This window comes from Schistocerca cancellata, chromosome 4, assembly GCF_023864275.1.
Source record: "Schistocerca cancellata isolate TAMUIC-IGC-003103 chromosome 4, iqSchCanc2.1, whole genome shotgun sequence".
NCBI classification, from domain to species: domain Eukaryota; kingdom Metazoa; phylum Arthropoda; class Insecta; order Orthoptera; family Acrididae; genus Schistocerca; species Schistocerca cancellata.
In genome coordinates this window covers 597,670,872-597,696,420 of record NC_064629.1, presented here as the reverse complement: position 1 = coordinate 597,696,420, position 25,549 = coordinate 597,670,872, and the positions used below count along the sequence as shown (strand labels likewise).

General features: G+C 42.5%; 1 protein-coding gene across 1 annotated transcript in view; it reads left to right on the top strand.

Annotated features, from left to right (window-relative positions):
* Nucleotides 1-25,549, top strand: part of LOC126183278 (uncharacterized) — a 292,135-nt gene that overhangs the window by 91,225 nt on the left and 175,361 nt on the right. Inside the window, exons 3-4 of the mRNA XM_049925101.1 lie at nt 11,732-11,859; nt 15,929-16,062. The gene's annotated coding sequence lies outside the window, so the exon portion shown is untranslated. The remainder of the gene's footprint in view (nt 1-11,731; nt 11,860-15,928; nt 16,063-25,549) is intronic.

The following is a 25,549-nucleotide window of genomic DNA, read 5'->3' as shown; positions in this document are numbered from 1 at the left end:
AAAAGTACATTTTAGAACTCCTAAAACAACTTAGTTCAGCCAGATTTGCATTTTGCATCATTGCAAATCTTGCGCTGAGACAAATCAGTTGCTCAAAAACGTGCTGTAAGAATAATATGTGATGCTCACCCGCGATCATATTGTAGACATTTGTTCAAGGAGTTGGGCATCTGACTACTGCTTCGCAGTATATTTATTATCTCAGGAATATAGTTGTAAATAATCCGCTACAGTTCAAAAGGAGCAATGATGTACATAATTACAATATCAGAAGGAAAAATGGCATTCCTTGCTCCACATTAAGGTTGTCTGTAGCCCAGTAAGCGGTGCACAGTGGCGCAACAAAAATTGATAACTTACCTAGTGATACAACATGTCTGACAGATAGCAAAGTAAAATTTGGAAACAACCTGGAAAAGCTTCTCCTTGACAACTCCTTTTATTCCGAAGACTTTCAATTATTGTAGTGTGTAAAATGTGATGGGTATGGCTTATTAATATCTGTATATTTTTTAAAAATCTTATAAATGTTCAGCACGTAGCCACACTAGCAAATAATTTGCGATGTGACTGAAGTGACTCATTCCACATTACGATTTATCGTGCAAAATTATCCATAGAACGTGAAACTAACTAAATGTTCGATGTCTGGACGAGAATTGTCCTGTTGGAAAAGACGCCACGTTTTTGTCACATGAGAGGTAACACATAAGGACGCATAAAGGCCGTGACGAACTGTTGTGCCGACGAAGTTCCCTCACCTACTACCAACTGTGGCCTGAAGTCATATCCGGTGACTCCTCACATCATTACACCAGGAGTAACACCGGTGGTCCTCTCCAAAAACTTCGGAATAATGGGAACTCTCGTCGGCCGCCACCATACTCTGCGACGATGGTCACCCGGGGTAGTGCAGAATCAAGATTCGTCGCTGAACACGATGTGACAAGATTCGTAAGCACTTCGTGCTTCCTGGTTACGGCAGCAGTATACAACTCTGATATTCAGAAGGCCGTGGGTTCTAATCTTGTCAGGTGCTATATTTAATTTGTAACTCTTTATCAAATTGGCTTTTATTGTTTTCAATTAATTCGTTCATTTTTTTGTGTCTGTAATGTTTCGTCACACCGTTTTCATGATCGGATTGACTTTTTTACTTGCTCTTTTTTTTCGTTTGGAATCTGCCTTTGTCGCCAATAACCTGCAACAGATTGCTACCAGCGCTGCTCATCAGTTGGTATCGCATCAGCTCGTATAGTCAGTATGAGGGTAGTTACACGTAACCTATGAAAGCGAGAAGTTACAGTTCGCATTTAGTGCGAAAACTGACTTTTTTGTCTTTCGCTGTTTTCTCGGTTACGTTGCACATCACGAGGTAGTGGTTAGGTTAGGACAGGAGTGTAAAAGGCTAAAAAAACGCTTCGTCTGTCACAGTTCAGTCGTTGGTCACGTAAAATCAGCTCTGGGTACAGTATCTCGCGTTCCCGCCATACCTGACGGCAGCCGTTTCCAACATTGCTCCGCGTTACATGAACAGCACTTCAGAACTTGTGAAGTGACCTGTCGTGTTCACGTGTCGCGTTTAACAGAGCGGCAACACTGTAACAGTAAGTGACAGGCGTCGTCTGTCAAGTAATTTTTATCGGACTTTTTTTTATAGTCCGGCTGCTGTTGGTCTCCAACCAATGGTAGAAGACGACACAGAATGTTGCAGGGAGTCCATCAGTTGATGTCAGATGCAGATTTAAGTGTGACAGGGTTATTACACCATAGTCCGGGGGAAGTAGTACATTTTCATTTGGTTATTACGAAATTAAGTGTATATTTACATCCATGTAACTTGCACATAACTGTTTTACACCCACACTGCCGTTACTAAATAGCCAAGCACACGTTTACTTCTTAAAAATTACATCACGCAAAAGGCTTTCATCATTGGCGATACATTGCTGAATACATTCGCGGAAACTCCTCATTATGTTCTCAATCATGCGCTGTCTGTCTGTCTCTGTCTCTTGCCGGATTGCGGCTGTCAACTCATCAGTATTATGTATTATGGAATCTCCCCCCCTCCCCTCAAAAAAACTTTGTTTTTGAGATGACCCCACGGAAAAAACCCAGGGGCTTAGAGATCAGGTGATCATACAGGCCATGCTTTGTGTCGCAAAAATGTCGGAAATTTTGTTTGACAGCCCCATTCAGATGAAAGTTTACCTTTTCAGACGTAACAAGGTTTGCCCGAACTGCGTCATCGTGGTCAATTCTGTACAGTAACGTTGCGCAGGAATTACTCCTGCTCACTTTTATCTCCCGAACGCAACTGTTGAGCCACCTGCAGCTTATAAGGATGAAACATTAAATCGTGTTTCGCAATCATCTTGCAAAGACCTGCAAGGGGTTTGTAATGCTCTGGAATAGTGACTCATAGATCTGTATGGGCACCGTTGCAGAGCTGCACGAATTCGTCGTACATTTTCCGTCGTTCGAATTGTCATTTCGGGTCCCATACGCTTCTCATTGGTTACAGAAAATTCTCACGCCATTGTTTTACCCACCTGGATATTGTCCTTTAGTCTGTAACACGAAAATGGTGGTTTCTTCAGACACTGAGCACTGGATAGCTGCAACGCTCTCACACGACAGGACTACTCCACTGCCTCAATACACACTAGCACTACTAAAATTGGTGGCATACTATGTGGGTCAGATTAGATGCAGCAGATGGTGCGGGTACATCCACAGGTTAGCAGGGTGGCCAGTTGAATGACGCAAAATACGGCGATTCTCCCTGCTGATGATCAGACGTACTGACTGGTCCCTGGACGATGAGTATGCCTGCACTCGTGTTCCCATGCAGTCCAACATCAGGCTAGTGTAACATCCAAATGCTCCACAAATCTGGATATTACACGATTCTACCTGCCAGCCGAAGGCACAGCCACAATGAGGCCCGTTTCAAACACTGTTAGGTGCTGATAACCCTCTCTCTCACGTGTACGTGGCATCTCCGTGTCCTACAGTGATCACTCACATCTGACGCTATTCACTCCCCTTTTACATCATAACAGGCTAAACATGAACAACACTAATGCACGCTGGTGGCAGTTCTACCTGTCACAGAGAACTGCAACTCTAATCGTTTACGTACTGGCCGAGAGTGTATTTGTGTACAAAGTTACATTGACATCTGGCCATGTCCTCTAGGTGCTTTACTTTTTCTATCAGGCAATGTGTAATATTGTATTTGTTTCAAAACTGTTTTCCCAATGTACTCGTGCAGAATATGTTCACTCTTTTGTATATGTAAAATTCGCCGCTTTAGCTTTGAAGTGAAGTGCAGTTTTTTAATTGGAGCCGCCGCGCGGGGTAGCCGCGCGGTCTCGGACGTCTTGTCACGGTCCGCGCGGCTCCTCCCGTCGGAGGTTAGAGTCCTCCCCCGGCCATGGTTGTGTGTGTGTCTTCCTTAGCGTAAGTTAGTTTAAATTGGATTAAGTAGTGTGTAAGCTTAGGGACCGGTGACGTCAGCAGTTTGGTCCCAGAAGACCTTAAAAAAAAGTTGTTGCTGTTGTATCCATACTCTAGCAACCCACTCGTCTAGTCCTTACCTTACACCTTCACAGTAGGATATTTTTTGAAACGCAGTTCTAGAACGATGAACAGTTGTTACCACGCTTTGGAAGCCCAAAGCACTTAGTGTTGTAATTTTTTTTAATCAGTACTTACATGAGGTATGTAGCATCTTTCACCGAAAGCTACATATCAAAGAGCGTGTTGTAATGAAGTGTCATACCTCCCATCTCTGTACTGTTACCGCTTATCTAGAATGTTTGTAAGTAAACCTTGCGCACCCAAAAATTGTTACGCCACGCTGAGATAAAACAGATGCTTTTACAGCAGATCCCCCCCCCCCACCCCCCACCCCCCCCAGCGTTCTAGATAGTTAGATGTGTAAGTAACAAAATAACGACCTCTCATTGTCTGTACGTAGGTTGAACCGACTCCCACTTAATTTACTTTCGCTAAATAACTTCACTAGTTAGCTGCTCGTGAACCACACAAATTTCCTTTGATGGCCGACCATCTGCTGATGAGCCTGCTGTGGCTGTTAAGTTGGCGTACGAAATAATAAAGCACTTAGTAATATTATGAAGTGAGTGGGCACAGTTTCTACACATATCAGTGCCATTCATACAACTTCTACGTGCGGCGCTTGTAGCGTGGCGTCGAGGACAATCATTTTTCAGATGGTTCATTGTTTGTGCCGGACTGTATGTAAAAGCAAAACAATCTCTAGTTACAAGAACATTCTGTTAATCTGCAGTCAGTCTATTACTAGCAGTGAAGTCTGGTGGTACCTACCAAGAGCTCCACACAGTGCCTTGCTTCTAGAAACCAGTTTTTCAGAATCACCCTGTGAGAGGGTCTGATAATTCGAAGGCGATCCACAGTGAGAACCATCAAGTACCGATGGGGAACCATGCTTTGGCTGAATCAGATATTCTGTCAGGTCTCATGAATCCCATGATACTCATATTAAAGTACTCGCGTTGGGAAGATTTGTCTCAGCGCGTTTGGAGAGTCGTGGCCGAAGGCGCTTGGACACCACTTCCCCTACATATCTCTTCTGTCAGTTCATAATAGTAAAATCCTCACTGTCGAAGGATGTAGTAACCGATGTGGCACACGGTCTAAGACACTGCACTTCCATTCTGCTGACGCAGTTAAACATTTAAGTGTGCCACAATCGTCTAAGACAATTGCCGCGATAATTCCTTTTCTAATTCCATGACGGATTTCCTTCCCTTTATCTTTTTCTAACAGTCAGTTCTCCGCCTTTGACCTCTCATGGGGTTGACGAAATAGTGTGACATTCAGAAACTCTTCTGTAACTTTCTTCAAATGTGCGTAGTAAAATATTCCGATTCTTTGATATATTTGGTTGCTGCATAAGTTCGTAGCGTTTTTGTCATGTTGGTATTCCGATTGCTATGGTTTTAATTATCGATTGTCATTTTTTATTTGTAGTCCATTCTTGCTATTTGAGTTTACATATTGTCATTTTGTCATTTGGAGATAGTGAATGGATCTGTGGACGTTAGAAAATGGAGTTCCAGGTAGATAAATCGGAACATTACCGACATATTGTTCTGTTTGAGTTCATTAGAGGGCTGACAATAGCGGAGGCAGCCAGAAACATTTGCGCCGTACGAGATCTGTTCAGAAAGTTCCGGAACTTCGTCCACAGAATTTTTCTATGCTTACCTTTTACTTACTGTAAACAGCCTCCTTCGAAATACTCTCTTCCACAATTACACAGCCTCCTTCGAAATACTCTCCTCCACTGTTGATACACCGCTCCCAGCACCGTTTCCACTTCCGGAAGCAGTCTTGATACGCCTCTTGCTGGATCGCGCGAAGCGCAGTCTGCAAATTTTCTTTTGTCTTGTCTATCATTGCAAATCTTTAGCCTTTCATCGGGGTTTTCAATTTTGGAAATAAAAAAGTCCACAGGGGCCAGATACGGTGAGCACGGAGGGCGAGGCAGCACAGTGATTCCGTGTTTTGTGCAATAGTCACGCACCAACAGGGATGAATGTGCGGGTGTGTCATCGTGATGCAAAGGCCATGAATTGTCTCGCCACATTTTAGGCCGTTTCCTTTTCACATTTTTTCGAAGGCGTTGCTATACGTTCCGAGAATATCATCGATTAACAGTTTGTCCCTGGGGTGCGAATTCATGATGAACTGACCCTTCAAAAGTCGAAGAAAACTACCAGCATGACTCTGACATTTGACCTGATTTAACGAGGTTTTTTCGGTCTCTGAGAAACTTTTTCCAAGCTATCGTGAAGATTGAACCTTGGTCTCGACGTCACCGCCGTAGACCCGCGTCTCAACACCAGTTTTGATTCTCTTAAGGAACATCTCGTTCTCATCTGCGCGATCCAAAAGCTCGTCTCAGATTGCGAGGCGAAGGTCTTTCTGGTCTTGACTCATGAACCATGGAACGAACTTGGCGGCAACACGAAGCATTCCAAGCTGCTGTGTCAGGATTTCATGACGTGATTCAACTGAAATGTTACATTCTTCTGCAATCTCTCGGACACTCAGTCTTTGATTGCCACGCACAATTTCGTTGACTTTCCTTACATGAACGTCGTCGGTAGACGTCAAAGGGCGTCCTGAACAAGGGTCATCTTTAACTTCCGTCTTGCCACCACCGAGTACGGCTTAAGCACTCATCACCGTAGACTTCCTGCATCATTTGGTGTGTCTCTGTAAAGGTTTTATCGAGTTTCACGCAAAATTTAATGCAGACACGTTGCTCTTCTAGCTCTGCCATCTCGAAATTCGCGAACTGTGCGACACGACGTTCTACTCAGTAGAGCACTGAACAATAACTAACACAGATACAGCAAAGAAACTTCGGGCAATTACACACTCAACACAGGCATGTGCAGGGATGCCAACCGCATTTCTCTCAAACACACCACTGGCGCGAAATTAGGTATGTTCGGGACTTTTTTGAACAGACATCGTATGTAGCGTAATTGCCATTGGGCAGAGCACGGCAAGAAAATGGTTTACTCGTTTTAAGAAAGATCGTTTTACCATCAGTCACTCTCCACGTTCAGGAACACATTCTGGGTTTGATGAAGTTCGTTTAAATGCATCAATCCACAATGATCCAAGTCAGTGTACTCGAGAACTGGCAATGCGATGAACTGTGATCATACCATCGTAGTGTGACGTTTGCATTAAATGGGGAAGGTTCCAAAATCGGGTGTATAGGTACCGCATGCACTAAGCCAAAATGACAAAAAATCGTCGGATGGCCATATGTACATTTCTGCGTACTCGTCATCAATTGGCTCGTGAACAACACCGACAGTACCTATCCTGTATCGTTTCTGGTGACTAGAAATCATGTCTTCATGCTAACATACGGAAAAGAAGTGAATAGTTCAGCCCAAAAAAGCAGGAATTCCCCGTACAAAGACCTGCGCACATCCAGAAAAGATAATGTTACGCATCTGGCCGAACAGTGACTGTATGGTGTACTACGAACTGCTTCCCCGAGGTGTAACCATCACTGTTGACATTTATTGTCAATAACTGAGACGTCTTGCCGACGCTATTCAAGAGCAACGACCAGGAAGACTGCGTGAAGTCATGCTCCTCCACGATAACGCCCGCCCACATCCTGCTAGACTGACAAACACTACACAGGTGTTTCGTTGGGAAGTCACTCAGCACACACCTTATGTACCTGATATACCGCCCTCAGATTTTCAACTTTTCCGCTCTCTATCGAACAACTTTCAAGGAACTTCCTTTCCAAATGAAACGCATCAAAATCATGTAATTTCTATAGTCGCCGAATCGAAAAGTTACCCCAGCGTTGGCAAACTGTTGTGAATAGTCAAGTAGAATATATCTTTGATGACTGAAGTCTCTGTTATGTATATCTGTGGTGTTAATTAAACTTACGGAACAACGCTACGAACTTACACACCAATCCAATAGATAAAACGTTAAATCTCTATTCGCTCATTTTGTTCAGAGTGATCATTGTGGTTCTAATATGAACAGGAAATTTCAGAGGCAGGAACAACGTGTTTGTGGGCACGCTTTTGGAACAGTTGAGAGACAACTTCAACGTATATAGATATAGGATCAATAGTTTCATGCAACAGATCTTCAGTGTTTTTGTGCCGAAATGAGCATTTTTAGTAATACTGAGTTTAATAAATTTTAGTAAGAGGAAACGAATGGATTTAAAAATGGATCCTGTATATTTACAAAGTGTTACTAAAATGTTTCTGTGACGTGGTCAGTGCGGCTTTATGTCGATTTCATCAAATCGGGGCAAAAACCAAAAAAATACCATAATTCTGGACAATGTGCAGAATGCTATGAAATTTAGGGCGTCATCGGAGCAAATGATATGGCAATCATAAAATAAACTTTATACTTGGATCGGAGTGACAGTCATGCTATCTGTTTCTGCACAGGACATTTACCATAGGAACCACCGATCAAGAATGAGTTTCTCACGCTTTCTGTTGAACGTCGTCATATCGCTCTGCTTCCTGAAGCGCCAGTTACGTGTTAGTTGCAGGCGACGCTTGGTGCACAGCTGTGGTTCGTTTTCGTTGTGTACATTGTTTCTGCTGCGTGTTCATTTTTTTATGCGACAGAATCTCAGAAACTAGATCCGGAAGAACGTAGATAAGCTGTTAAAAATCCCGCTGATCCCGTCAGCTGGTAGCATGTGAACGTACAGAATACAAAACGATAATACACAACTGCCGCCATATTATGTACACTGACCAATGCGATCCGATGTCATCGTCCCCTTCCACGCTCGACTGTTTCTGATACAAGAACTTATGTTGTAACTCAGAACATATTTGAAATATATAATATCGACACTATCTGATCAAAAGCAAAAATATCCGGGCATTTGTTACTGGACGTTAATATAGGGTGTGTCACACTTCTTCGCCTTTATGACGACTGGCACTTCGCTGAGACACTTTCAGTGGGGTGCCTGAATGTCTGGAGACCTTTTCAGAACTGTTACTGTCCACATACCGTCGCCTCGTAGACGCTTCTTTGACAGAGTGCATTGCCATGCTGGTACAATCAGTCGTTCTCTCCAAACTGTTCCTCTACTGTAAGCAGTACACAATGCTATAAAATGTGCCATTGTGCTAGCTGGATTGCTGGTAGGGACTTGGGACTCACGAGCGATCCCTTCCGCTGATTTCATGTGGTCTTTTACAACCACACTCTGCAATGCTTTACGAACCCTGTCCAACAGTGTTGCAAGTAATGTCTCCGAATTTTTTTATTTGAAAACAAACTTTATTAACATTCTACATCTTTATTCTTCGTGTCTACATATTTATTGCTCACCCTGGCGACGAACACATTTCTCCCAAAGACATACCAGTTTGTTGACACCGTCACTTTTAGAATGGTTGTTGACGCAGCCACAACCTCACCTCTGCTTAACAGATGGAAATCGGGTGGGGCCAAGTCGGGACTGTGTAAAGAATGATCAGTGAGTCCAAGGCGCTGGATTGTTGCACGTGTAGCAGCGCTCGTGTGTGGTCCGGCATTGTCATGCAGAATGAGAGGGTGCTCCATATGTGGACGAACTCTTCGAATTCATGCTTTCACTTTCCTGAAGATTTCGCAGTACCTTGCACAGTTTAGCTCCACGAAATCCAAATGCACCCCACCTTGAACACCCCAGAACACCGTGAGCATGACTGTTTGCTGATGGCACGGTCTTCAACTTTTTTGGCGTCGGTGATCCTTTGTGTCGAAACACTCTTGTTTCATCATCTGTCAGAATGTTGTTAAGGAACCCATCACACTCGCGCTCAGTACGCAAAAGAAATTGACAGATTTCCAATCACCTGTGTTTCAATGCCAGGTCTGAGCGTAAGAGGCAGCTACCGTGCATACAGTTTTCTGTACCGCAGTTTTTCAGTAATAGCTTTCACACGCTCTCGTGATATGCCACACTTACCTGAGAGATGTGTGTCTGTTACCCGACGATTTTCTCTGTTGAGTTCACCAACCCGATTCCTATGGATCGTCGGTGGCGGTACGCGGTAGTCAACGCAGAGTTCTGCACACAGTTAGCGGCACCGTTTCCTTTATTACAAGCGCGAACAACCCAATGTCCCACATTACTGATGTCGATACAATCATCACCTTATACAGCTTTCATTCTTTTCTAGATTTAAATTGGAGGCATGTTTTCTGCGGTTACGAACTCGATTATAGCGCGCTGTTTCTCACACACCGACATAGTTAAATTACACACCGCCATGTCACCTTCTAGCGGCAGAGGGTTGAAACGGTGTCAGCGAAGCGGGAAAGTCGACCGAGTAATATGTATGACTTGCAAAACGTTAACTGATATTGTGAACACAATAAAAATTCCGAGGTATTGCTTTCCAACACCCCCTCGTACAAAAGGTCTGCCTGGTCTCGGTTTAGCCGCGGTTGTTGCTTCACGTTTCCATTTAGCAGTCACATCCACACCAACAGTCGACCTGGGCAGGTTTAGAAGGTTGAAATGTCCCAGATGGCTTTGTTACTCAGGTGACATCCAATGACTAGCCCACGTTCGAAGTCCCCGAGTTCTCCGGACTGACTCATTCTGCCGTTACCGCTTTTCTGCTGACCCCACAATACTCTCCGCCTCCTTGTATGTTGGCATGTCCCTTCTCGTGATACCTGGTGGTCAACTCCATATTACATAGGGATGCCCGGATACCTTTGATCATACATTGAAGCGCCAAAGAAACTGGTTTAGGCATGCGTATTCAAATACAGAAATATGTTAACAGGCAGAATACGGCGCTGCGGTCGGCAACGCCTATACAAGACAAGCATGTGGCGCAGTTGTCAGATCGGTTACTGCTGCTACAATGACAGGTTATCAAGATTTCAGTGAGTTTGAACGTGGTGTTATAGTCGGCGTACGAGCGATGGGACACACCATCTCCGAGGTAGCGATGAAGTGGGATTTTCGCGTACGACCATTTCACGAGTGTACCGTGAATATTAGGAATCCGGTTAAACATAAATCTCAGACTCGCTGCAGCCGGAAAAGATCCTGTAAGAACGGGACCAACGACAACTGAAGAGGATCGTTCAACGTGACAGAAGTGCAACCCTTCCCCAAATTGCTGCACATTTCAATGTAGGGCCATCAACAAGTATCAGCGTGCGAACCATTCAACGATGGCCCATTCGTGTGCCCTTGATGACTGCACGACACAAAGCTTTGTCTCGCCTGGGCCCGTTAACACCGACATTGGACTGGTGATGACCGGAAACATGTTGCCTGGTCGGACGAGTCTCCTTTCAGATTGTATCGAGAGGATGGACGTGTAGGGGTATGGAGACAACCTCATGAATCCATGGCTCCTGCATGTCAGAAGGGGACTTTTCAAGCTTGTGGATGCTCTGTAATGGTGTGGGGCGTGTGCAGTTGGGGTGATTCCTGATAGATCTAGATACAACTCTGGCAGGTGACACGTACGTAAGCATCCTGTCTGATCACCTGCATCCCTTCGTGTCCATTGTGCATTCCGACGGACTTGGACAATTTCAGCAGGGCAATGCGACACCCCACACGTCCAGAATTGCTACAGAGTGGCTCCAGGAACTTTTCTGTTCTGAGTTTAAACAATTCCGCTGGTCATCAGACTCCCCACACAAGAACATTATTGAGCATTGCAACGCGCTGTTCAGAACAGAGCTCAACCCCCTCGTACTCTTACGGTTTTATGGACATTCTCTCCAGCACTACTTCAGGCATTAGTCGAGTCCATGCCATGTCGTGTTGCGGCACTTCTGCGTGTTCGCGGTGGCCCTACACGATATTTGGCAAGTGTACCAGTTTCTTTGGCTCTTCAATGTATAATGTACGTGTAAGTACAGTATAGTGAAACGGAATGTTGTTACCCCAAACAGCAATATTGCATATACGTACAAAGGAAATGCCATTCTTCCCGTGGGAAACTGGAACTCATTACATGGAGTTCACGCCTGCCTCTCGTTGCACAGAATTATTTATTGCGGACTCTGTCGGATCTAATCCAGGAGACGAGCCGTCTGTGGTTGTCTATTGACTACTTGTAGGATAAAAATATTCTAAAGATGAACACGCTGTTTATACGCAGTACGGTATACCCCACAGATGCTGTGCAGAGGTAACAGTACAGTTATAACACGGATTACGCGTCTGCAGAGGCCGGGGCAGCTAGTGAGGCGGCGCTGTTCTACTGCAGCTGTTTCGGGATTGAGCCTGACTGCCATCCTGCTTAGGTAAGAAACAGGATAAGAAATTTCTCATCTTCTCCGACTTAATAGCCAGAGACGCCTGTAAGGATAGTACAGTGCAAGATGATTGACCAGAAAAAAAATTGAGCTAGTAGGAAGGAGAACTGAGTCGGACCTAGGAACCTCATCCCTAACGTGTCAGATGGGCGGTGTTAGTGTGTAATAATATTACAGGTTCATCTTTTTATTTTTTTATCATGGCAGTCGTCAGCCAGTCATGTTTCATGTCTTAATAGCTTTAGCTCCTTCTACTATGAAATGTATTTATTGAATAGTAACATATATTTCAACATGAAATCGATCTAGCCCAAAACTTAGATTTTAAATAAATATCATTTAGTAAGTATCCAGCAAGGTATGCTTGTTATTATTTTAATAGTAAAACTGCTCTTTCATAATGATGTAATGAGTTATATTACTTGTTTATTTGCCACTCCAGAACACACGAATTTTCTTACTGTCACTTTTCGTTGTACAATACTTACTTAATTACTCTGTTATTTGTAACACCAATTTTCCTTCCGTCACCATCGACATCTTCCTTCCATTCACTCCAGGAACGGTAGACCGTATTTGGTGTGGGGTTTCTGTCTTCTTCCTTCGAATGCATATCAACAATAATTTGTCGTCGTAGCACGTGACCATCCACAGTCGAACTTTCCGGATGCTGATCGTATAATTAGTAACTCTTCCCGTTGTAAATTAACACTAGAATGACTAAAAAAAACAACCCCACCGACAGTCTGAGTCTTTCGTGCTTCGTTTCAGTTGTTCCGCATTGCCGCTCGTACAGTAAATGATGCCTGAGAGATATTCATGTTGATCTGTCCCTCACATATGCTTTCTGCACCAGTTATTATTTTGAAACATACAGTTGTCAGCTATACTGCTGACATAAGCGATTGTAATGGCGCCGTTTTTCATGTTGTAGTTTTATACGCCGCAAGTGCGGCGATATAGACGTTTTTTGTCACTTGCGTAACGATTTTTTCGGGGTTATTATTTTCTCCCTTTAAATACGAAAGCCAGTGCCCTTGCATTAATATGGGGAAAAAATACGAAAATATTTACTATGGATCACAGATGAAAATTTCCCCATCCTAGTAGATTAGATTTTGCGCATGCACCTCAATGTACACGAAAATTAACAGCTGCACAGGGTATTCCTCAATTTATTCCCCTGCTTTGCCATTAGATCGAGATCTGAAATTCTTTCACTTGGACGAACAGGTCCCTAATAACATACCGAGGACAACCTATGAGCTTATGGAGACTAAAATGAACTGTCAGTGAGATAAAAGTTGAATCAGCACACGCCACAATAAATGTGACACCCGCAGAAGACATCGCGCTAATACCCCGACACTGCAGCCAGCCTTGATAGAGGCCTCAGTTCGGTCCGGAAGTGTGTCCGTAAGTTTCTTCAGGTTTGCCATATCTTGCCGAAGCCACTCATTGATGACTAGTTCGCGCAGGGCTGCCAAATTGCTGGAATGTTAGCTGCTACATTTGACAAGCTGTTCCAGATATTCTCCTGACTTTCTGTATGAAGCTGAGACAGGGTAGTTTTGCGGTACAGTGTGAGGTGCGATAGGATGGCTGAGTGTTCGTCAAACTAGAAACGTAAGCGTACAGTCATGTGGATACGGCTGTCATCATCTTGAAGAATGATAGTGTGCACAGCATATTCATCATTAAGTTCGAGATTCCTTAAGAGTCCTACAAGCCCAACGAGTGCATGTGCCTGTAGAAGCAAGCGGAAGAGGTTTTGACAATATATTACGAAATTACCGCGATGGCTATGTTTATATGGACTTCTGCCATATTAGGTTATTGAGTATGATTAGCATATAATGGCCTTGGTGTCCAACAAACCACGTCATTTCTGTGATAAAGCTTGAAGAACGCCAATGAAGTGTCTCCCCACACTTTCATAAAAAGTAGATTGTGACACTGCCTCAGGTCAGTAACGTGAAAGACATAGGTGGTGTAGTGGCACCATTAGAAGAGCAATACATTGAACCACTCACTACACCATCACCTACAAACGTAAATACTTCTATGAATGGAGAAACATCACATGTAGTGCAATGTACAGTGCTTTTGCACGCTAATGGCCAGCGATATGTGTGTTTTGCTGTGCTTTTAAAATATGGAAGCATTCTCAAAACTTTTCGAATACTTCAGGCTGTAATTGCAAGATCTTGAGTGCACAAACAGTTCCATTACACAGAACTGGAGTAAGAAATATAAATAGTATTAATTAAATAAGAAAGATACGTAGAAGCAACAGTCTTGCAACTCTCGGAATGTCTTGTCGGACTCCCTTTCGCCCGGTGCAGTGCAGCAACTCGTCTTGGCATGGACTCGACAAGCTGTTGGAATTCCCCTGCAGACATATTGAGGCATGCTGCCTCATAGCTCCCCAATAATAGCGAAACTGATGCCGTTGTAGGATTTTGTGCACGAACTGACACCTCGATTATGTCCCATAAATGTTCGATGGGATTCGTGTGGGGGCAATCTGGTTGGCCAAATTGTTCGCTCGAATTGTCCAAAATGTTCTTCATACCAATCTTGACATCTGTCATGGCGCATTGTCATTCATAAAAATTCCATCAATGAATGGCTACGAATGTTCTCAAAGTAACTGAACATAACCACTTTGTGAATGATCAGTTCAGTTGGACCAAAGGACCCACCCCAGTCCATGTAAACACAGCCCACACTATTATGGAGTATCACCAGCTTGCACAGTGCCTTGTTGATAACTTGTGTCCGTGGCTTCGTGGAATCTGCACCACACTCAAACCCCACCATCTCCTCTTACCAATTGAAATCTGAATTCATCTGACCAGGCCATAGTTTTCCAGTCGTCTAGGGTCCAACTTGTATGATCATGAGCCCAGAAAAGCTGCTACAGGTGATGTCTTTCTGTTAGCAAAGGCTCTCACGTCGCTTGTCTGCTTCCATAGCCCATTAACGCCAAATTTCGCCACATTTTTGTCGAATGCCCCCACATTTGTTTCTGCAGTTATTTCGCACAGTGCTGCTTTTCTGTTAGAACTGACAATCCTGAACAAACGCCGCTGCTCTTGGTCGTTAAGTGAAGGCCATTGACTGCTTCATTGTCAGAGAGGAGAAGTAGTGCCTGAAATTTGGTATTCTTGGCACACCCTTGACACTGTGGATCTTGGAATATTGAGTTCCCTACCAGTTTCTGAAATGGAATGTCCCATGCCTCTAGCCCCAGCTACTATTCCACGTTCAAAGTCTGTCAATACCCATCATGCGGCAATAATCACATCGGAAACCTTTTCACATGAGTCACCTGGGTATAAATAACAGCTCTGCCAATGCACTGCCCTTTTGTACCTTACGTACATGATACAGCCATCATCTGTATATTCGCATATCCCTATCCCAAGACTTTTGTCAACTCAGCATATATATTTGTCTTGCTGATATACAGACTGTATCAGCACTTCTTGACATCGTGCGTAGTCATTCTACAGATAACACAGTATCATAGCAGTTCTATGTCCCTGTTTTCATAAGTTAACTATAAATTTTAAATGTATACCCTTACTAATGCTAGGCAAGCAATAAATATAGAGATAGATTATTCCACTCCCCAGCTAATTAATCTTTCCTCTGAGGAAAGCTGCTGCAGCTCTGCCAGAACATCAGTTTTAGTATTTTAAGTATTTTATAAGATGACATCGCACTACGCCCAAGAGTTTTAATGAGAATGACACCAGTCATGGAAGCTTACGTATTTGTAACACAACCATGATTTTTTGATAATAACTCTTCTTAAAGTATTGAATCTTATATAAGCTGCAGGAGCTGCTGCTTCAGTACCTAAAGGCAACTTAAATCTGCACATGCTCATGTGGTTATTTTGAATGCTTTTTGTTGGGTTAGTAAAGATGAAATACGTTAAATGTCTAAGCTCTTTTCGTGTAGCCCATTGTGTTTGAAATTTTCTTCTGTGCAATAAATATCTCATTGCAGGCACTATTAACAGATTTTTGTTTTGTTCTTTGAGCAGGACATTCACGTGACACGTAAACTAAACCCAGTTTGGAATTACGGTACGGCGAAGTCCAAGCCACCTGTAAAAACCACGATGTCTGGAACGCATAGTGGTAACTAAGCAAGAAAAGTAATGGACCAAGTTTTGTGGTGAGTAGTGTTACATTCATTCATTTAAAATATCATTAACATACTTAGTATTTACGCAAATTGCAGCATTATAAATGAAGTGTGCAGATGATGTGAAAATTATGCAACATTAAATGTTGGTTGCTGTTTAAAAGATTAAAATTATAGTGATATACTGGCTGGTAAAGTCATATCTTTTAAATAGTCTCTAATATGGACTAAATTCAAGACAGAATATGCATTAGATACTACAGGGGCAAATGCCACCTCCCAGTGTGCATTATCCAGTGTTACGTTGAAGGATATGTAGAGACCATTATTGCCTTATGTTTTGGCTTCACCAAACATTTGAATTGGTTATACTGTGTTGTTACTCAGAGCATTGTTTTCTTGCACAGTTGATATGTAACCTAAATTCTGACCTCTCCCCCATCCCTCCTGGCTCTCCATGCTAAACATGGTTTCTGCATTCTTAGCCTCCACTATTGGCTGATAACTCATGGTCAGTTCTATGTTCTCCTTGAAAGTGGTATATCTTTTCAAATATAAAAGTTTTCTCTTGTAAGGGGGGGGGGGGGGGGGGGTGCAAATAAAACCTCTCCTCACTTTGAGACGGAACATCATATAGTGGGCTACTGTTCCCTCTAATAGACTCTGCACTGTCAAGGAGACTACTTATGCATCACACTGCTCCTTCTATTCCTTCCAGAAGAAATGTACTGCCATACATAGCACTGCAGCAGTCATATCAGAGTAATCCGTAGTTTCATTTTATTTAATGTCCGTCCCCGGTAGGTGAGTGGTCAGCACGACAGAATGTCAATCCTAAGAGCCCGGGTTCAGTACCCGGCTGGGTCTGATATCTTCTCTGCTCAGATATTAGTCACACGACATCTCATCTCATTTTATTTAATAAGTAATAAGTCATCCCAATGAGACGATTGTGGAGCATGACAAACAGTATCACGTGTCCTGGTGGAACACCCCCCTCTCCCCCACCCCTCCTGGCTCTCCATGCTAAACATGGTTTCTGCATTCTTAGCCTCCACTATTGGCTGACAACTCATGGTCAGTTCTATGTTCTCTTTGAAAGTGGTATATCTTTTCAAATATAACATTTGAATTACTTCAAAGGTGGAGTCAGGGTCAGAGAGGTTGGGGTAGTGGTGTCTACTGCCGCATGTTGGGTCTGGGGAACCCTTGAGCCTAGCTCTTTCGCTTGTTGCCTCGGTCAGCCCTCCTTTACTTTAATTGCTTTTAGATACGGGTAGGCACTTTTTTTTTCTGCCATGCCATATTTTCTGTTTTAGGGGTAGCACTCCAATGAATAATGGGATGCTGCACACTTAAACTGTAATAAATCTGCCAGGCACCACTCACCTACTGATCTGATTACTTCTATCACCTTGATTTATTACTGTCGTTCTAACTGATCTCCATTACATTTTTAGCCTTCTCCCATTTAGTACAGGATGACACAGAAAAACGGGAACATTTCCACACTCCAATAAAACTAGAAGTGACGAAGAAAAGAAATTGCATCCATAGTAATTGAAACCTTACAACTTTGCCATTTATGTAACAATGATGGCATTTATCATTATTTAAAAATAACATCCTTTAGATGGCGTTGTCCTGCATGAATACATTTGTGAAATCTGCTGTTAAGATTCCTTATTGATTGCTGCAACATCTCAGCTGGGATATTGTGAATTGCATCCCAAATTGTTTTAACTCATCGAGGGTTCTCGGTTGAGTCGTGTAGACTTTGCTCTTGAGGTAGCCCCACAAGAAAAGTCACAAACAGATAAATCTGGCGATCTAGGGGGCCATGGAATGTTATCGAATCGTGAGATCACACGGTTGCCAAACAATTATCGCACATATGCCATTGATTGCTGTGCAGTGTGTGATGTCGCTCCGTTCTGTTGAAACAGAGCTTCTTGAATGTTTGGAAAGTTGTTCAATGCAGGTTTAGCGAAAGTTTGTAACATCACCATCAGCATTGACAGTTATTGTTTTTCCCTGTTCATTTGCAAAAAAATACAGTCCCACAATCCCATGTGATGAATGACCACACCATACTGTCACTTTACTAGCATGTGAAGGGCGCTCATTAGTATTTGTGTTTGCCCAGTAACTGTAGTTCTAGAATAAGGTTTCACTCTGCAGCAGTGTGTGCGTTGATACGAAACTTCCTGGCAGATTAAAACTGTGTGCCGGACTGAGACTCGAACTTGGGACCTTTGCCTTTCACGTGCAAGTGTTCTACCATCTGAGCTAGCCAAGCACGACTCGCACCCCATCCTCACAGCCGTGATGTCGGGGCGTGAATCGTGCTTGTGTAGCTCAGATGGTAGAGCACTTGCCCATGAAAGGCAAAGGTCCTGAGTTAGTCTCAGTCTGGCACACAGATCTAATCTGCCAGAACAGAAAACACGACCTCTACATCATAGAAACCTTCAGTGTACTCCTAGCCACTTTTTCCTCTGCATTTAACAGTGGAATTTCTATTGCACTCTTAATGTTCATGTCTTTGCATTTAATTTTGCAGAAGGTTGGTTAGACTTTACCAAATACTGAAACTTTCCTTATAACGACCTTTTCTTGTCCAGCTGTTTTACCTTGGCTTCCTTGCACTTCTTATTTATACTTCGCTCATAAATGGCATACATTGCTGTATGCCTGACTTTTATTGAACATTCGTACCTTAATAACTCTGTTTGTTATCGCTATTGATATAGTAATTTATTCATCCAGGGATAATTTTATAATTTTTGCAACAATAAATGATTTGGCATATTTTTACTTCTTTCATTGATCAATTGAAGTATTTCTTCTGCTACCCAATGTTTCTTCAGTTACCTGCCTTGTAACTATGTTTGTATGTCCAACTCCTTTGATTACTATATTTAAGTACAGGGTGGGTATAATTAAACTTTCACTACTTAAGCCAGTGTAGACGGAAAACTTTACCGTTTAGGTACCCAACTCTCTAGGAATGATGTTCAGACCGATCCCTGCAGGATTTGCCCGATTAGTAGTGTTACTGTCAAGACTTACCATTAGGCACAGGTATAGGTACGGCAGCGTAAGGTTGAAACACAAGCATTAGTGTGTGGTACAGTTTCAGTGAGTCAACGTGGGTCTGGACAAGTTGAGCAGGGATTTACTCATAAAGCTGTTTCATCGAAAAAATAATAATAGCGTTGCTGCCCTTCACGAGTATAGATGCATTAAAAGAATATGGAGAGGTGGTCCTTCCGTATCAGGGTTGAAGAACATGATCCGGAAGCTCGAATTAACTCACAATTTGTGAACGGCTCCTGGGTATGCCCGAAGGCCAATTGCGCCACAAATTGTTGAAGAAGTTACTGTTGCCATAGCTAAGAATGTTGGAAGCCATGTTCGATCTTAAACAAGTAGACGAGCTGTGTCAGAACAGCTGAACATTCGATGGTACATCTTTTGAAAACTGCTTCGAACAATTGTGAAATGGTATCTATACAAGCTTCACATTACCAGTTACCTTGTGCCACGTGACACATACATTTTAGTAGACCTCCTTCTTACATTTCTTGCAAGGGCTAAAGTTGACATGTGACCTTGGAGCATTTTGTGGAGTTTTGAAACACACTTTACACTCTTTAGGGCAGGGAACACCACAGTTGTCATATTTGGGTTTTGTCACTGTCAGCAAACGTTCATGAAGTTCCCAAGCTTATTGAATGCGTCACAGTTCATGACTTGTCCATTTTTCTCTGAGGAACTTGGGAGCACAAGAACCAGAGACATGCAGTGTGACTGCCACACATTGCAGCGTGAACACCAGGCATTACTGTCTTCTGCATCACCAATGTGTGATCCTGCTCTATGGGACAGAGATGCTTTGGTCTCAGTTGTGTTGATGCATGACAGAGCTCCACCTCCACTATTGCAGTCACTCGTTTCCTCCATAACACATTTGGAGAAAACTGAATCATTGGCTGATTGTTCCAAACTGCATGGCCACCAAGATCACTAGTTTCAAACCTGTGTGATTTCTGGCTGTGGGATTGCCTGAAGGACAGAGTTTATCAACAGGAAGACAGTATCAGTTGAAGATGAGCATACCAAAAGAGGTAGCCAGCATCTCACCTGAGATGTTTCAGGTAGCAGTAGAGGGATATGTAGTGCTGTTCCAGCCTGTCATTGTTATAAGCTCACTCGTTTTCCTTGGTACTCATCATCGCAGTACCTACAGCCTTTAACTTCAAATGTGCCTCATCATTCCTCAGTTCTTCAGTATCTCACTTCTTTCCACATTGATTCTTGTGGATGATCCTCTTAAACTTGATCGTTACTAAATTATATTAAGAGTGTATGTCTATTCCTGGGTACGGCCTACAATCAGATGTGTGATTTCAGAATATCTGTCAGACCATGATGTACTACAGCTGAAATAATCCTGTGTTACCACGAGTTTTCCAAGCATACCTCATTCTTGTAGGACTTCTGGTGTATACGCTATTAGTTGCTAAAATTTATTGCAGAACTCAAGTAGTCTTTCTCCTATCTCATTACTACTACTGAACTGATATTCTCCCACAGTTGTCTTCTATTTCTTCCACTACCACAGTCTTCCAATACCCCCTGACCATTACATTCTTAGTCACTTCACTTTTAGTGTTGTGAAACTCCTAGTTAGAAGGCATTCTTTACTCTGTAACTGTCTTTGTCCTCAATTATGTTCAGTGTCCTCATATACTTCCTCATCTTCTGCTTGTGACTTAGGATTGTACACCTGAACTACTGTTGTTAGTGTTGGTTTGCTATAGATTCCGATGAGAATAATCTGTCACTGAACCATTCACAGCAATTTACTCCCTGGCGTACCTTTGTATTCCTGGCTGAGTATACTTTCGTTACAAAATTGTCTGCTGTTGTCGATGTTACCCTATATTCGTGTGGCCAGAATTGCTTATCATCTTTCCATTTCACTTAACTGACCCCCACACATAATATCTAGACTCGGCCTGTGAATTTCCCTTTCCGGATTTTAGAGCTTCCCTATCACATTGACTGTAGACATTCCACACTTCAACTCATCTCCTACTACATTTTCATTTGCCCTTCAATATTTTCCTTATGGTCATCTCCCCTTTAGCAGTCCCCCCCCCCCCCCCACCCCCCACCCCCCCTCCCAGATATCCTCGTGGGGTACTAATCCATGATCTTTTGCCAATTGAGAGGTTATCATGACACTTTTCTGTTATATGTGTTGTGTACTGTGGATACAAATTGTGTGTCTTTAAGGCAATCATTTCCATTGCTTCTTACATCCTCATTTCGTTGATTATTGCTGATTCAGCCACGTATTAGCAGCAGTTTTCCACCCCAAGGCAAGAAAGTGCTCCCAAACCTCTGTCCGCTTCTCCATGTATCTGAGAAGGCTGTTGGCAGATTGAGAAAGGCGGGGGAGGAAGATGGAGGAGAAAGACTGACTTCCCCAACACACATGGAAATGACTGAAAGACACTGCATTCTGCCACATGTACATGATCTCGTAACCATAGTCCTCAGACCTGTGCTGACTGTCTTATATTGCTCAATTTTGATGTTGCCAAAGTTGTGACAGTTTGTTACACTCATAATTCTTAATTTCATGATACTTTGGGCCTCAAATTTTATGGGTGAATACCTTTGAAATGCTATATTTACCAGAATTTCAATTTGTTGGTGTTATCTTTTACCTATGTAATGAGTACTGATGTAAACAAAGTATTGTTATTTTTGTATTAAAATATTTTTTTGCATTTCTTGTTATTAAGAGCATAGGGATATTAAAAATGTGGGTGACTACAAGTAAAATTTGAGGGAGAGGGGGAGGGGAGGGGGGCAAGGCAGTAACAGGCTTGACCCCCATTCAAGACCTGAAACATGCATCCATCCCTGGACCTTCTTGTACTGTTTAACTTGTAGCACAACAGACTGTTACAGATTCTACTCGCGCCAGATGAACGAGCATTGGTCAGGTCTACTGTGTAGCTTTTGGTTGTGCTTTCCAAGCCTATTACCAGATTTGTCTACACAAATCGTACCTCAGCGAGAAAAGTGACCCAAGTTGATAAATGGCATCTTTACTTTGTCACTGTTGTTACATACATGTGAAATACCCCCTTGTGCATGACAAATGTAATGGAACTTGGTGTCAACTACACTTACTTGAAATTCAAGGGAAGCTTATACTATTTCAGTTTGTTTTATAGAATTTATTCTTTAAGTTGAGCTCACTCTTTGAGTTGACTGTTATTGCCATGGTGTGCAATGCTGAGCTGATTTCTCACCTCGGTTTCATTATGAAAATAATCAGTTAAAATATGTTTAGAATGTTAAGACATGACACAAATGACTTGCTACCAATATAACCAACAAAGATTGTGGTGACAGGAAGGGCTTCAGGTTGCTAAGCAGATAGACTAACTGCCAAGTACTGGATGGTTGAATGACTATAATTAGTCAACCGTACTTTGCTTGGTGGAACAAACCCTGAGAAAAAGGAGTAATTGTTGTTTTTAACTTCAGTAGATTATACTGAAGGTGGAGCTTCTTACGTAGCACAAAATTTGTGAAAAAAAGCACGCATAGTCTTCAACCAGGAAGGCAATATACATCTTTCATATACTGGTGGATGCAGTGAGGCTCGTTCCATGGTAGGAAGCTATAGTTTTCATGTAAATCTTGTTACAGATTATTGGAGGCAGTCATTTTCAATGACACACTTCCGGTTTCTGTTGACATGCACACGATTAGGAATGCACAGAGCACATTGCACTTGCTGTGTTCCTAATGTCGTTGTGGTAGGCAAATTTGCATATACTGAAACATCTTGAGACTTAAATATATACTGCAGAAAAATTTATAAATGGTTTAATGTATTCGTACCTTAATAACACTGTTTGCCATCACTGTTGGTATAGTAATTTATTCATCCAGGTATAATTTTATAATTTTTGCAACAATAAACTATTTGGCAGTTTTATAATAGGAAAAACCAAAGTTATCTCTCTCTCTCTCTCTCTCACTCACTCACTCACTCACTCACACACACACACACACACACACACACACACACACACACACACTCACACTCACACTCACACACACACACACACACACACACACACACACACGTGTATATGTCTTTCCTTGTGCATAGAGCTATCATCAACTCAGTCAAGGAAATCTTATCCACTAACAATCGACTTAACGACAATGTGCATCCAGAGTGCCAACAAAAAGTATACTCTCATCAATGCACATGCCCCCACCAACATCGACAACAAGAACCACCCCGAAACTTTGGAAAGTTCTGGAACTGACTCAAAAAGACCACGAGCAAGATTCATCAAGATTATGTGAAAATCCTAATGGGAGACTTCAATGACCAACTTGGCAAGGAAAATATCTATCGGAAAATCCTTGGCAAGAATTCTGCACACTGAAACCCAAAGGTGAATGGTACACAGCTGGTTGATATCTGCCAGTAATTTGACGTCAAGATTATGTCTACCCACTTCAGAAAACCCACACACAAACAGAAATCATGGTGATCACCCATCCAACAACTCGGTGAATACCAGATCGATCAAGTAACCGTCTCCCACGCCTACTACAGAACCATGCATGATGTCCAAGTACAACAGGGTGCGAACATCAAGAATGGAAAGGCATCAGGAAAAGATGGAATTGTCTCAGAATTACTGAAAAATCTGGGGCAACGATCACTTCAGGAAATCGCACAGATCACCCAAGAAATCTGGCAAAGTGAAAAACTCCCATGTGACTGGAAATTTGCACTCATCCACCCACTCCACAAAAAAGGAAACAAATATGATGTAAATGATTACAGAGGAATCTTCCTCCTCCCCATCCCTAACAAAATACTCTCTGCCTGCCTCCTAAAATGCGCACAAGAACAGCTCGAGCCCCTAATTGGTGATTACCAGACAGGGCTTAGACACCACAGATCATACATGCACTGAACAAATTTTCAACCTGAAATCCACATTAAAACTTCGAGCCACACAAAATCTCCCAACCGTCTGCACATTCATCAACTTCAAGAAAGGCTACGACTCCATGGATCGAGAATCCCTCTGTAATTTACTCGAAGAAAGCAATCTTGACCCAAAAACACGATTCGTCCAATAAACCCTAACCATCACAACTTCTAAAGTCAAGTTCAGTGGAGAAATCTCCCAATCATTCCTCATCAAAACCGGCATCCGACAGGATGACGGAATCTCCCCACTACTCTACATCATCATTCTCGATAAGATCATCAAAGAATGGGAAAACGAACTGTAAAAAGCAAAACAGTGGGAGACTCATGCTAGGAAAAAGACAGGATAACATCAATGCCATGTTTAGCCTTTGCTGACGATCTCGCAATCCTCTCGGAGGATGAACAAACAGCAATTTGTCGTATCAAAGTACTCAAAGAATGCGTCGAAGAAGTCGGACACCAAATCTCGTTCATAAAAACTGAATTTATGGCCACAAAACACGTAAAAACAGAAAATTTGGTCACAGAATATGGCACAATAAAGAATCACTTTAAATACTTGGGTGAAATCATTGAACCCACAGGAAAAAGACTAGCCCAAAAAGCATGTGAAGTCAGAATGCAAAAAGCATATGGGAAAATTGCGAACATATTCAACAAAAGGTGCATGCATATCAAAATAAGAATTCTACACTATGCGACTGCCATCAAACCCGAAACACTTTATGCAAACAAGACCCCCAAACCTCGATTACAAAGGGGATCTCGACAACATCAAAAAAGTTGAAAGGAAAATCATTCGCAAAATCCTTGGTCCAAAGGTCACAAATGAAGGATATCTGCTACATACAAACACAACAGAAAAATACACCAACATTGAAACAGATGTCCGCAAACGACGGCTGAAATTCTATGGACAAATCATGCGACTGGATGGCAACAGATTAACAAAGAAAATTCTAATGTGCTTGCAGAAACTAAAAACAATAACAGTCTGGATCAAGTTCAAACTGATCTCAAAAATGCCAACATCACATCCACGGACATCGCAGATCGAAAAATCTTTAGGCAGAAGATCCAGTGCTGGGAAGCTGCACAAGAAGAAAAACCCAAAAGATCTACGGGTAAATGGATGGAAGAACATAGAGCTAAACATAGCGAGAGGATGAAACAACTCTGGAAGGACAAGAAAAATAACAACCACAGATCTTAGTTCACTTTGTGTGATCCTCTATGGGTCTAAACAATTTAAATAAATAATTATACACTGGTGTCCAAAATTAAAGCAACAAACCACTATTTCCTTGTCCTGAGTCTAATTCACTATGTAATCTTACAAACACAGAAGATGGCATTTCGGTCAACGGAAAACCACGCCAACAGTGACGTCAGCCCACCTATCAAACAGAGTGTTTGTCGGGTAGTCCCACAACCACACTCGCTGTGTACACTCACAGTGCA